Source organism: Camellia sinensis, chromosome 3, assembly GCF_055761805.1.
Source record: "Camellia sinensis isolate YWXY chromosome 3, ASM5576180v1, whole genome shotgun sequence".
Lineage (NCBI taxonomy): Eukaryota > Viridiplantae > Streptophyta > Magnoliopsida > Ericales > Theaceae > Camellia > Camellia sinensis.
In genome coordinates, this window is record NC_138963.1 from 161,091,153 (window position 1) to 161,100,967 (window position 9,815).

The 9,815-nt window shown below is 41.0% G+C and overlaps 1 pseudogene; it reads left to right on the forward strand.

Annotated features, from left to right (window-relative positions):
• The first annotated feature begins 1,022 nt into the window (after nt 1-1,022).
• Nucleotides 1,023-8,220, forward strand: LOC114281146 (wall-associated receptor kinase 5 pseudogene; annotated as a pseudogene).
• Nucleotides 8,221-9,815: the final 1,595 nt, after the last annotated feature.

Consider the following 9,815-nt stretch of genomic DNA (forward strand, 5'->3'; position numbering starts at 1 on the left):
CAGGCTGACATGGCCGAACAAGTGGGGCAAGTGGAGGTGCCAGGGCAAGCTGGCCAAGTAGCAATAGGGGTTCTAGCCCGAGAGATGACTGGGGCATTGAGGAAGTCTATGAACATTTTGAGGGCAGAGACCCAAGCAAGGGAGAATATTGCAGAGACTAGAGCTAGCTTCCTCACGAGGGAGTTTTTAAGGGCCAAGCCGGATGAATTCCATGGCAGCCCCGATCTAAAGAAAGAAAACGAATGGTTAGAACAAATCGTTAAGACTTTCAAAATGCTTCATATAGAAGATAGTGAGTTGAGGGTGACCCTAGCAAGTTATTGTCTTAAGGGTGACGCAGGCCAATGGTGGAAGTATGCAAAGGCCGAGTAGCACTAACCTGGGAGGCGTTTGTGGTGGCCTTCCAAGACAAGTATCTACCTCCCACGGCTAGGGAGAGGTTGAGGCAGGAATTCAAGGACCTTAAGCAACATACTATGTCTGTGGCCTAGTTCGAAGCGGCCTTCTCCAGTTTATCCCAGTTTGCACCGGGATTAGTAGCAACGGAGGAACGCCGTTGCATTGAGTTCGAGCAGAGGTTGAGGACAAAGATCCTATTCAAGGTTACCGGGAATATGATCTGGAATTATGATCGCCTAGTGGAGGCGGCCGCACATATAGAGATTACGGTGGAAGCCAAAGAGGAGAGACTTCGAAATTCGAGGTCCAGGGGCCATGGATTACATGGAGATTATAGGCCCAATAAAAAGAGTAAGAGCATCTTTTCATCCCAATCCCAGTCCCAGTAGCAACAGTCTAGATCCACCGTTCCCTTGCCTAGTGTGGGCTTGGGAAGAGGTGCACCGAGTGGGTTTTCTTACTTCATGTGTGGCCAACCAGGTCACAAGGCCTTTGCATGTCCACAGAATGGAGGAGGATAGCAGATGTTGCCTCCACCACCACCTAACCAATCCCACAGCCAGTCTTAGGCTTAGAGTAAGGGGCAGGGGCTTACTTGCTTTCAGTACAGTCAGTCGGGGCATATGAGGAGAGCTTGCCCTCAGTTGGGAAGCGCGTCTAGTGCTTCAGGGTCTAGACAGACACAGAGCCACCAGCAGGCTCACTTAGTTCAGGCTTCTCGGGTAAATCAGGGAGCCACTTCGGCTCAGTCAGTACAGCAGGCCTACACTCCAAGGGAGGAGCAAGGAGTTGATCAGAGGCCACAGAGGTGTGTGTATGCAGTCACCACGCCAGAGCAGTTGCCAGGATCCTCAGTTGTGAGAGGTATTTTTGTTGTGTGTAATTCCTTGGCTAGTGTGTTGATAGATACGGGTGCGTCTCATTCATTCATGTCTACTACATTCACATCTGCATTGGGGTTAGAGGTGGCACAGTTAGCGTCTCTACTCAGAGTAAAAAGTCTGCAGTTGAGGGTACAGTTGACTTAGATCAGGAATGTCGTGGTTGTGAGATAGAGGTTACCGGGCGTAGACTCTCATTTGCCTTTGTGTTGTTAGACATGCCAAGTTTTGATGTTATCCTAGGCATGGACTGGTTGTCTTCATATCGGGCTGTGATTGATTGTTTTCGGCGAAGGGTCACAGTGTGCACTTCGGGTGGTGATTGTTTCTATTTTCGAGGGGATCGGGTTGATAGGGTCTCGTCACCAATGTGTGATCCTCGTAGTAAGGATGAGCTTAGTGGTCTTCTTTCTACTCTTTTAGATAATAAGAGTGGCGGGATTCGAGTTGAGCTGCCAATGGTAATGTGTGAATACCCGGATGTGTTTCCCGAGGACCTTGCCAGTTTGCCACCCCATCGGGAGATTGAGTTCACCATCGACTTAGTGCTTGGAACAGCACCAATTTCTATGACGCCATATAGATTTGCACCCGCGGAGTTGCATGAGTTGAAGATTCAACTCCAAGAGCTTTTAGACAAGGGCTTCATTCACCCTAGTACGTCACCTTGGGGAGCACCGACCCTCTTTGCAAAGAAGAATGATGGGTCCTTGCGATTGTGTATCAACTACTGTAAATTGAACCGGGTTACCGTTAAAAACAAATACCCTTTACCCTGAATAGATGACTTGTTCGATCAATTTAGAGGGTCTTGTTGCTTTTCAAAGATAGATTTGAGGTTGGGGTACCATCAGTTGAGGGTCCAGGAGGAGGACATCCAAAAAACGGCCTTTCGTATGCGTTATGGCCACTATGAGTTCCTTGTAATGCCATTCGGGTTGACTAATGCACCGGCTTCTTTCATGGACTTAATGAACCGAATTTTTAGGAAGTATTTGGACCGTTTTGTGGTCGTCTTCATGGACGACATCTTAATCTACTCTACCTCCGAGGAGGAACACGAGGCTCATTTGACGATAGTGCTTGACTTAGGGAGCACCAGTTGTATGCCAAATTTGAGAAGTGTGGGCTCACCGAGGTGAAGTTTTTGGCCCATGTTATGTCAAGAGAGGGAGTAATAGTAGATTCTTCAAAGATAGATTATGTACAAGATTGAGAGCAACCTAAGAATGTCTTTGAGATTCGGAGTTTCTTGGGATTGGTAGGGTACTATCGTCAATTTGTAAGAGATTTCTCTAGACTAGCTGGGCCTTTAACTAGATTGACTAGAAAGGGGGTTAAGTTTGTGTGGTGTGAGGCTTGTGAGAAGTCTTTCCAGGAGCTTAAAACTAGATTGACCATGGCACCGGCGTTGATCATTCTAGAGAGAGGTTTGGGGTATACCATCTATTGTGATGCGTCTCGGGATGGGCTTGATTATGTTTTGATGCAAGAGGGAAACGTTGTCGCCTATGGCTCATGACAATTGAAAACCCATGAGAAGAATTACTCTACCCACAACTTAGAGTTAGCCGCGGTAGTGTTTTCCTTGAAGATTTGGAGGCATTATTTGTATGGTAAGAAGTTTGAGGTTTTCTCCGACCATAAGAGCTTGACGTATTTGTTTTCCCAAAAAGATTTGAATCTACGCTAACGAAGGTGGATGAAATTTTTAGAAGACTATGATTTTGAGTTGTATTATCATCCGGGGAAGGCCAATGTAGTGGTTGACACCTTAAGCCAAAAAACTGTGAGTAGTTTGGCAAGTGTGGCCATTCAGGAGTCGGGTATGTTGGGTGAAGTCGGTAAGTTTGGATTGCAATTGGGTGAGCCTGAAGAAAGTGCTACATTATTTACCTTGGGTGCTCAACCTGTTATAATTAGTAAAGTCGTAGAAGCATAACAGGGAGACCGCGAAGTGGAGTTAATTCGGGAGAGAATCTCCAATGGGAAGGAAGAGAAGGGTTTGAACATTCACTCGGACCAGAGTGTACGCTACCTAGACCGTTTGTTTGTGTCGGAATCTTGTAGGGAGGAAATGCTTCTGGAGTTCCATCATTCATGCCTTGCGGTACATCCGAGAGGCACCGAAATGTATCGAGACCTTAGCCATCAATTTTTGGTAGAGGGGTATGAAGCAGGATGTTGCATCCTTCGTGTCGAAATGCCTTAGTTGTCATCAAGTCAAGGCCGAGCACCAGAGACCAGCGGGATTGTTACAACCCTTACCTATAGCCGAGTGGAAATGGGAACACGTGACCATGGGTTTCGTAGTTAGGCTTCCTAGAATGTAGCGGGGCAATGATGCCATTTGGGTAATTGTTGATAGGTTGACTAAGTCCACACACTTCATTCCGATGCGAACAAGCGACTCAGTCGAGCACTTGGCAGAGTTGTATGTTAGGGAGATAGTTCAGCTTCACGGGGTTTGGGTAACCATCGTGTCAGATAGGGATCCTTGTTTCACCGCCCGATTGTGGCAGAGCCTTCAAGAGGCATTGGGAACCAAGTTGACGTTTAGCATTGCGTACCACCCTCAAACCGACGGGCAGTCGGAACGCACAATTCAGATCTTGGAAGACATGCTTAGAGCTTGTGTCCTAGATTTCAAGGGGCCTTGGGAGAGGCACTTGCCTTTGATTGAATTCGCCTACAACAATAGTTATCAGGCTAGTATCGAGATGGCACCGTTTAAGGCCTTGTATGGCCGACCTTATAGGTCACCAGTTTGTTGGCCCGAAGTAGGGGATACACCGTTGTTGGGTCCGGAGATCATTAGAGAGACAACCGAGAAAGTTTCTCTCATTCGGAAGAGATTAGCTATGGCTCAAAGCCAACAGAAAAGTTATGCTGACATGAGGAGACAACCATTATCTTTCGAAGTGGGTGATCACGTTTTCCATAAGATCTCACCTAGACGGGGTTTAATGCGATTTGGCAAGAGTGGTAAGTTGTCTCCAAGGTTCATTGGACCTTTTGAGATATTGGAGAGAATCGGGGAAGTAGCATACCGATTAGCCTTTCCGCCACAACTTTCAGGGATTCATAATGTGTTTCACGTGTCCATGCTTAGGAAGTACGAACCTGACCCTTCTCATGTGCTAGATTGGGTTGATTTGGAGGTAGATGAAGACGCCTCTTATGAGGAGCGACCGGTTCAAATCCTAGATACCCGGGAGCAAGGGTTGCGGGGTAAGACCATACCATTAATGAAGGTGTTGTGGAGACACCATGGGATTGAGGAAGCAACTTGGGAACGGGAAGCGGAAGTCCACTACAAGTCTTCGGATTTATTTGGGCATGTTTAGTTGTTTTGTTCTAAATTTGTAATGTTCCCTAGTGTTGAATGGAACATGTGTTGAATTGTTGATCACATGTTGTTATATGTATTGTTAAACTAAACTTTGAGATTGTGAAAGAAAGAAATTCTATTGCAAACGTTTTGTTTCATATATCTAGTGTAAGCAATTGTGGCCTTGATAAAATAATGATGAGAAGGATGGTAAACATTGGTTGAAACATGGATGTTGCAAGTTGTTGATGCGATTAAAATATTTATAGTCATTAGAGCACTTTTGTTTAATGAGTATATTCAAATTTCGGGGACGAAATTCCCTATGGTGGGGAGGTTATAGCAACCGGGTCCCTTCTCCTCTTTTCTCCTTCTTTCTTTCTCTCATGGCTCAGTTCTTCTTTTACTTTTGTTGGGGCTGAAATATCTGGAAATAGTCCTCTAAATAAAAAAATTCTTACTTTTGTTTTACTTGGTATTAAATTCCACGTGTTCCGGAGAGTGTGAGGTCGGTTCTGGAGTGCCTGGGGGGTCGAACCAACAACTTTTCTGGACTGGCTGGCTTGCAGCACGTACGGGGGCCTAGGGCCATGCGTGCGAGAGAGGGGCCGCACGTGCAGATTTCAGGGGAAGCTGGAGCTGCACACTGCTTAAAATGCAGGTGGGGAAGGTGGTGCGAGAGGAGAGCCCCGCACATGCAGGGGTGAGGGCCGCATGTGCAGGAGAGGCGCTCTGCACCTGCGGGGATGGGCGCCGCACGTGCAATCAGTCTGGACCTGAAAATCTGCCGTTTTGTAACTTTTTAGCCGAGTTGTATCTCACTTTAGGGCTTCCTTCTCTCACTCTTTGGGTCATTTTCTCTCTTCCTTCTCTCTAGAAACCCTAACCAAAGCACTAAAAACTCTTAAATCTTGCTATCCATTTGGACTTAGATCATCATCATCCTCCTCCAATCTTCAAGATCAAGCTAGAGTTTCACTTGGATGGTAGAGGTTGAAGGATCTTCCATCAAAAGCTACGGTTTCATCATCTTCTTCATCAAGCTTCAAGTATGGGAATCCTTGAGTTATATATACATGTTTTGCATTGTTGTAGTTGATTTAATAGTTCCATGAAGCATTGGTGTTGATTTTGATTTTATGATCTAAAATGTAGAGGGTTTTCAAAATGGGTTTAAAGCTCAAATCTTTTTATAAATCCTTGTGGGTTTGCCTATTTATCACACTCTAGATAGATGGTTGGTAGGTTTTCTTCAAGGGAATGAAAAATGTTTGTTTTGATGAAAACCCTAGGTAAAATTTTGGGGGTTTTGGAAAATAAGAAACATATCTATAAAATTCCTTGTTGTTCTTGTATCAAGTGAATGAATGAAAGTAAATCCGTCCTATACGTAGTAAAATGGCCATCTACTTGTTATATGAGAATTGAGATAGTATTTTAACAATTTTACCGAATATATGAACTTGTGTTGTTGTGAGGGGACAAATGGTTGGGCATTATAGGATATTTAAATTGTGAAATCTTATAGTTTGATATTGAAAACATTACATGTAGCCTTGAAGAGGCTAGTTTATTGAGATTTGGGCATGATGAGAAGTTATTGTTGTTGTTTAAATTGATGGCATGGGTAGTTGTGAAATAATATTGAGAAGAGTGGATGATAAATGTGGTAAATTGACATTGTTGAAGAGATGTTTGAAATTGAGAAATATCATGAAATGTTATGTAATAGCTTCATTTCCTTATTTGATTATTATCATTATTTGTATAACTTGACATGAATTGGAAAACGTTACATTGATAAGGATTACATTGCAATTTGAACTATGAAAACGTGATATGGGGTAAATACGCGGTAAGTCTAGATAGGGGGTGTAGTTGTACTTGATAAGTTGGCCTGAGTGTCCTCGGTGAAAGACTAGAAAACCGTGCGGATATGTGTCGAGCCTTCCGGTTAATACCGGAAAAAATAACAGTTTGGTAGTACTCGTAGAGTCTACTTGCAGACACCAGCTTAGGGATTATTAGTGTCGTATTTACCGCCCCCATTGAATTAATATTGGACGTTTGAAATTGATGAGATTACAAGATAATATTGAGAACACGGTAAATTTGTAGTGGTGCATTGAAATGAATATTTTTTTTTCCCTCATTTATTAACCTTGGCATAGCATTGCATTTACATTTATTTACTTATTTATTTTTGTTGAGGAAAGAGCATAACTGTATATACTTTGTGAGAATTTCTCTACTGGGCTTTATGCTCACCCCTATGGGATTTGGTGCAGGTAAAGATGTGGTGATCCCATCGAGTTAATGGCGTGGACATGATTGTGAAGAGTGCTTGCTCTTATATTTTTGTGTAAATTTTTGCAAAGCCAAAGGCTAATGTGTATGGGTCCGAGAGACCATTTTGTGTAGCCGGGCTATTGCCTTGGAACTTGTAAGCCCTTGAGGGCCTTATTTGTTTTGATTTGATGATTTTATATGCTATAGATTCATGCGATAGTTTATCAATGAACGTATAACCACATGTGAGATTATTTTGTGAAACAATTGATCTTATGTAATGGGATTTGGTTAATATCTTATTTAGAAGTGGGTAGTTCATGTCGAAGTATTTCGGGGCGTTACAGTGACAATATGGATTTACAAATGATTGATTAACTTAATTGAAATGCAGGTTCTGCAGCTGGTGTAGCACTTGTTTGGTTGTGTAGCTCCTGGTTGTACTGGATTTTGAGGAAGAGAAAGTACATCAGGCTCAAAGAAAAGTACTTTTTGCAAAATGGTGGATCGATATTGCGACAACAACTCTCCAAACTAAGGAGATCAGCTCAAGAAGTATTCAAAATCTTTACTAAAAAAGAACTCAAGGAGGTTGTCGAGAAGGGAAAAATTGTTGGTCAATGAGGTAATGGTATAGTTTATAAGGGAACTCTAGCAGATAGTAGGGTTGTGGCAATCAAGGAGTGCAAATTCAAAGGGGTGGATCAAAGTCAAATAGAGCAATTCATCAACGAGATTGTTGTGCTTTCACAAATCAATCACAGGAATGTTGTCAAACTCTTGGGTTGTTGTTTAGAGACTCAAATCCCTTCGCTTGTCTATGAATTCATGACCAATGGCACTCTCCACGACCATATACACGAAGAACCTGCTATTTCATGGCAAATTCATTTGCGGATAGCTACAGAAACTTCTGGAGTATTGTCATATTTGCACTCAGAAGCCTCTATTCCTATCATCCATAGAGATGTCAAGCCTACGAACATACTCTTGGATCATAATTACACTACAAAAGTATCCGACTTTGGTGCATCAAGGTTGGTTCCATTAGATCAAAATTCATTAGCCACGATGTTGGAAGGAACTCCTGGATACTTGGACCTTGAATCCTTGCACTCGGGCCAATTGACAGAGAAAAGTGATGTTTATAGCTTCGAAGTAGTCCTTGTAAAGTTGATTACTGGAAAGAAGGTGTTGTCATATGAGCGGCCAAAGGAGGAGAGATGTTTGGCCACTTATTTCTTGTCCTCTCTGAAAAATGATCATTTGTACCAGGTTATTGATAAACACATAGTTATTGAGGAAGACAATTTTGAGTAGCTGAAATAAGTGGCCGGTATTGCAGAGAGAAGCTTGAAAGCGAAAGGCAATGAGAGGCCTACTATGAAGGAAGTAACAACAGAATTGGAGGAGTTGATTGCAAAAAGATGGAGAATAAGCATGCATGGGTTAAAACGAGAAGTGATGTGAGTTCTGAAGAGACTGAGAACTTGCTTGGTGAGAACTCAAATGGGTATGAAATTAGAGATTCTAGTAATAACACTACAACAATTGAGTTTTATAGCGTGATCGAACAACCAATGCTGCCATTGCATGATGGAAGGTGATTGTTTTGTGCTTGTCCAAGTTGATAACAACTTGGTTGATGGATTATTACTACTACTTGTCTTCTATGCTTTGTTTTAAGTTTTAGCTGCTTGTCATTTACAATACTTTGTTATGTAATTTGACATTTGCTTACACTTCATGATATAGATATCCATGCTCTCTTTAGTTTATGTGGCTGAGAAAGACTCTGTTGTTCTCTTCCTAGCATAAATAAAAATTATGTAAAAGGAGAGTAAAGACATGTTTGTACTCAATTTCTTATTCTCCTAATCTATTACTAAACTTCAAGGTTCCATTTGTTTATTGATGATATTGTAGAGGAGGCTGAAGAGAGGCCACTTGCCAAACATGTGGAGCAAAAAGTTGGCCACACCCACACTTGATGCAAAGACGCCCCTAAATCCTTACGGAGCTTTCTTTTCTCACAAAAAATACTCAAAATTTTATTTAAAATTAAAAAAAGTAATATTACATTCAAAATTTTTATTCAAATTTTTATTTAAAAATAGCAATATGTTATTTATATCTTCTAGTCTCACAATATATCAATTAAATCTTTCGTTTTTATTTATATATTTATTTATTTTTGATAATCAGGTGTCCTGATCAGTTTACGCATACCTTAACTAATCTCAGGAGACCAATCTTACTGCCTACTTACGGGCGGCCCATTTAAAGTCAGGACGAATGCCCCGTATGGACATGACCACAAGAAGCGTATTGCTGCTAGTGAGAGCACACCCTCATGTCCCAAGTTTTGCCTACTAGGTCAACCCTTAAGATTTACGTCAATTAAATCTCAACTACACTTTTGCCTTCATGATAATTTTCTTAACAAATTTTTTAGGTACATGGAGTTTCCAAATCAAAATGTATGAACAAAATTAATATGTATATAAGTTATAACACTAATTTTAAATTTACATCTTACACTTCACTTTTCATAGAAAAATTCTAATTGAATAGGTGTTTGGGATTTTTTATTTAATTTTTTTTTTGTGACTTTTTTGTGGGCTTATTTTTGTCTTTAGTAATTTTTATATAATGTTTTTTAGACTATTAGATTCTACTCAGCAAAATGATTGAAAAATTAAAAAAATATTGAAAAAAAGTCTAAAAAAATACAAAAATATAAGACTTTTTTTTGGCTTGTTTTGGCTTTTTAATTTTTTAATTTTTTTTTAAAAAAATTGTTTATACATAATGAATCAAAAAAATAAATATAATTAACATAATTTTTTAAAAAATCTGAAAATAAAAAAATATGTAACTTATTTGGAAGTTCCAACCAACCAATTTTGATAGGG